This window comes from Rhincodon typus, chromosome 12, assembly GCF_021869965.1.
Source record: "Rhincodon typus isolate 14 chromosome 12, sRhiTyp1.1, whole genome shotgun sequence".
Taxonomy (NCBI): Eukaryota; Metazoa; Chordata; class Chondrichthyes; order Orectolobiformes; family Rhincodontidae; genus Rhincodon; species Rhincodon typus.
In genome coordinates, this window is record NC_063343.1 from 66033357 (window position 1) to 66038681 (window position 5325).

Genomic DNA, 5325 nt, shown 5'->3' on the forward strand with positions numbered 1-5325 from the left:
CTCTCTCTCTCTCTCTCTCTCTCTCTCTCCCTGCTCTCTCTCTCTCGTGCTCAGCACCAATGGCTGCACCAGCCTTGGCTCAGCACCACTGCCCCCTCCACATGCCCCCATCCACCTCGACAATCCCTCCCTATTCCCCTTACCCTTTCCTCCTCCATCACACCTTTCCCCTTTTACCCTGCGTCCTCGCCCCTTTCCTTTCAACTCTCTCCCCTCCTCCTTCCCTCTCCCCCCACCATCCTTACCCCTTGTGTAATGCAGTTGATGTAATGGACATAGAGTTCCAAATAATGTCTGACATAAAGGATCAGCAAGAAATACTGGTCTAACCTTGTTTAGAATCTGGTTGTATATCAACTTGTAGTAAGACTGCTATAACCTACAGGATACAATTCTCAAGCAGTACAGGAACAGAGGATCCTGAGCTTAATGTCCAGAAGTCTGGAGGTGCCTCAGAAGATTGAGAAATTTTTTAAAAATGTGTTCATGGCTTGTAAATGTCTGGGGTGGTATTTATTGCCCATCCTAATTGCTTTCTTGAATAGCTGCAATCCATGAGGTTTAGGTACATGTGCTGTTTGAGTGGAAGCTCCTGGATTTTGACCCAGCAGCCAAGTATATTTTTTCCTTTATCCATAAATGGAATGAGGATGTTACTGGCCAGGCAGCATTTATTGCCCATCCTTAATTGCACAGAGGGCAGTTCAGAGTTATCCACATTGCTGTGGGTCTAGAGCAGACCAGATAAGGACAACAGTTTCCTTCCCTAAATGGCATCAGTGAACCAGAGAGATTTTTCCTGACAATTGATTCATCATTCCAGATATTTTATTGAATTCAAATTCTACCATCTGCCGTGGCAGGATTCGAACCCAGGTCCCCAGAGGATTATCTGGCTCTCTGGATTAACAGTCCAGTGATAATACCATTAGGCCATCACTTCCCCAAGTCAGAATGCTGCGTGGCTTGAAGGGAAACTTGCATTTGTTATCCTTGTCTTTCTTGGTAGTAGAGATCTTGGGTTTGGAAGGTGCTGCCTAAGGAGTCTTAGTGAGTTGCTGCAGTGTACCTTCAAGTCATAGAGTTTTAACAGCATGGAAAGAGTCCCTTCAGGCCACAGAGTCCGTGCCAGTAATCAAACATCCATCTATTCTAATCTCATTTTTCAGCACTAGACCTGTAGCCACATATGCCATGGCATTTCATCTAAATTCTTAAATATATTGAGGGTTCCCACCTCTACTACCCTATGATGCAGTGAGTTCCAGATCCCCACCATCCTCTGGGTGAAAAACACATTCCTCAAATCCTGTCTTAAACCCCCTACTCCTTATCCTAAAACTGTACGCTCGAGTTATTGACATCCTGTACTAATAGGAAATCTTTCTGCCTCTCAGAACTTAATACACCTCAATCAGATCATCCCTCAGCCTACTGTGTCCTCAGGAAAACAAACCCAGCTTCTCCAGTCTCTATCACAGATTCACTCCAGACCAGGCAATATCCTGGTGAATTTCCCCTGACAACAAGGTGCAGGGCTGGATGAACACAGCAGGCCAAGCAGCATCATAGGAGCAGAGAGGCTTTCCCGTACCTGCTCTGGTGTAATCACATCCCCCCTTTAGTCTGACAACCAGAAATACACACAATACTCCAGCTGTGGCCTAATCTCTCCGGTCTTGTATTCAAGGCCTAAACTAACAAAAGCAAGTGTCCCTGAAATCTTCTTAACGCCTTATCTATCTGCCCTGCTGGCTTCAAGGATCTATGGACACGCACACCAAGATCCTTCTGATCCTCTGTACTTACTTGGAACCTACCATCCAACATGTACACCCTTGCTTTGTCAGTCCTCCCAAAATACATCACCTCACACTTTTCAGGATTAAATTCCATTTGCCATTGTTCAGCCCCTCTGTATTATCCTGTAGTCTAAGGGTTTCCTTCTCTCTCTTTACCACGTCACCAATTTTCACCAAACTGTGAACTGACTTTTCATTTCTCCCAAAGTTGTGTCTAGATCATTAATGCACACAACAAACAGCAAGGGACGCAGCATCGCACCTTGTGATACATCACTGGATACAGACGTCCAGTCACAAAAACACCCTTCAACCATCACTCCCTGCTTCCTGCCATAAAGCAAATTTCAGATCAATTTGGCAAACTGCCCTGAATCCCACTTCATCATAGAATCCCCACAGTGTGGAAACAGGCCCTTTGGCCCAACAAGTCCACACTGACCCTCAGAGCATCCCACCCAGACCCCTTCCCCCATAATCTACATATCCCTGAACTCCATGGGCAATTTAGCATAGCCAATCCACCTAGCCTGCACATCTTTGGACTGTGGGAGGAAACCCACGCAGACAGGGGGAGAATGTGTAAACTCCACACAGACAGTCACCTGAAGGTGGAATTGAACCTGGGTTCCTAGTGCTGTGAGGTAGCAGTGCTAACCACTGAGCCGTGCTACCCATACTACTTAACTAGTCTCCTGGACAAGAGCTTGTCAAAAGCCTCACTGAACTCCCTGTAGACTAAATCAACTGCCCTACCTCCTACATGAGGGTTAGTTAGCTCAGTTGGCTGGATGGCTGATTAGTGATGTGAACAGTGCAGGTTCAATTCCTGCAATAACTGAGGATACTGTGAAGATCCCTCCATCTCAACCTTACCCCTTACCCCTAACCTGTGGTATGATGACCTTCAGGTTAAACACACTATCAGGTACAACAGTCCTACAGGACTAAGGTAACTTTACCTTACTACTCTCTTCTACACACCTGGTCATTGCCTTGAAAAATTCCATTGAGTTTGTTACTCATGATCTCCCCACTTACAAAGTCTTCAACTGTCCTTTACTATTCCTTGCCTCTCAAAGTGGAGAATAATTTTGTCCCTCAAAATAGTTTCTCGACCACAGATATGAGACTCACTGGCCTGTAGCTTACTCATTTATCCACATCACTCTTCTTGAATAAAGGTACCACGTTAGCTATCTTCAAGCCCTCTGGCACACCACCCCACACCCAGTAGATGGAGAGGATTTGAAAATTAATGTTGCTTCTGTCTTGTAGACACTACACACTGTTGCGACTGGGTATCGGTGATGGAGGGACTAAAATGTTGAAGGTTTAAGATGGAGTGCCAATCAAGCGGGCTGCTTTATCCTGGATGGCGTTGAGCTTCTTGAGTGTTTTTGGAGCTGCACTCATTCAGGCAAGTGGGTAGTATTCCATCACACTCCTGACTTGTGCCTCATAGATAGTGGACAGGCTTTTGGGGAGTCAGAAGGTGAGTCAGTTGCCATAGAATTCCCAGCTCCTGACCTGCTGTTATAGCTGGGAATTGGTCCAGTTAATAAGGATTAGCAAGGCACACAAAAGCATACTGGGCTTTCTAAGGAAAAACATGGAGCGAAAGGCAAAAGTGTTATGTTAAACTTGTATAAAACCAGCATTAGCAGGATTGTGTCCACTTCTGGGTGCTACATTTCAGAAAAATGGTAAGGCATTGGGAAAACATGCAGAAAACATTTACAAGGATCATTGTGCAGATATGAGACCTCAGTTACATGGAGAGTTTGGAGGATCAGGGGCTATTCTCCTTGGGAAAAGAAGTTTGACTGGAATGAGGAGGTTATCTTATGTGGAAAAGTTGGACAAGTTTGGACCTATATTCATCAGAATGTAGAAGATTGAAAGATGAACATATGAAGCATATATTTCTTACTTATTTTCAAGGTAGAGGTGGATAGATTCATGTCTAAGAAGAAAGACAGAGGGTACAGGGTGTGAGTAAGGAAGTGGAGTTGAGACCACAATTACATCAGCCCTGATCTACTGAATGGCCTACTTCAGCTCCTATGATTGTATATTGGGAGGAGATTTGACAGATGCACTCAATCCCAAGAATTCTGGGCAGAGCAGGGAGAAGCTGTTCATGTTCACAGAATCCCTACAGTGTGGAGGCAGGCCATTTGGCTCATTGGGTTCACACCAGCCCTCCAAAGAGTCTCCACCCTCCACCCTGCATTTCCCACAGCTAATCCACTGAGCCTACGCATCCCATGACTCTACAGGGCAATTTAACACAGCCAATCCACCTAACCTGCACATCTCTGGACTTTGCAAGCAAACCAGAGGAAACCCACACAGACACAGGGAGAACATGCAAACTCCACACAGACAGTCACCCGAGGGTGGAATCGAACCCGGGTCCCTGGTGCTGTGAGGTAGCAGTGCTGAGCCACTGGGTCACCCTTCAGTTGGCAAAGAGGTCATGAACCAAAGTAAACTGATATAAGATGATTGATTAAAAAACACAATATGAGGAAAGGTTCTGAGGAAAGGTCACCGGACCCAGTTCGTTAACTCTGTTTTCTCCTCCACAGATGCTGCCAGACCTGCTGAGCTTTTCCAGCAACTTTGTTTTTGTTCCTGTTTTTACAATATGAGGAAAAATGTTTTGACGCAGCAAATAGTTGGGATCTGGAGTGCGTCACCTGGCGCAGATTCTGTCTGGGAATTCCAAAGGAAATTGAATTATTGTCTGAAGGATAAAGAATGGCAGAGCTACGTGCTAAATGCAGGCAAATTGCACCACTTGAGTTGCTCTTAAAATAAGCCAGCATTGACATTACAGGCCGAATGGCCTGCCTTTGTGTTGCAACCACTGTGTCATCCAATGACTATCTGATACACATGGACTTTAGATTTGGTCTCTCCACAAGTCTATGGTGACCTTATCAAACTCTTATAATTCTAAGGACATCTATTAGGACACTGTATGTTACTTCTATAAATAGCCCTACTGTTCCTGCACCTCACTGGTTGAGACCTCAGCTTTAGCCTAAAGCATTATTTGACTTTAATTTTGCACTGTTTCACAAGTAAACGTATGCAGAAGAGAGAATGGTGCAGACTTTGAGAGGAGGGAAGGAAAGAGAAATAAGAAATAACATGTCTTTTTTAGGAACAAAAACAGAAGTTGCTGGAAAAGCTCAGCAGGTCTGGCAGCATCTGTGAAGAAAAAAATCAGAGTCAACGTTTCTGCTGATCCTTCCTCAGTGTTTTTTTAGCATCATTTGTACCATCAAGGCATCTCAAGGTGCTTTATAACCAGTGAGCTACACTTTGAAGTGTTGCAGTGTGGAAAACACAGCAAATGTTAGCTTTCCCAAGACAATAACAATAATTTTCAGCACAGGAGGAGTGGAGTCTTCCTTCAATTGTATAGGAGCTTGGTTAGACTAAACCAGGATTACCATGTACTGTTTTAATCCTCATGTCTCAGGAAAGACAGTATTACCAGAGAGGGAGT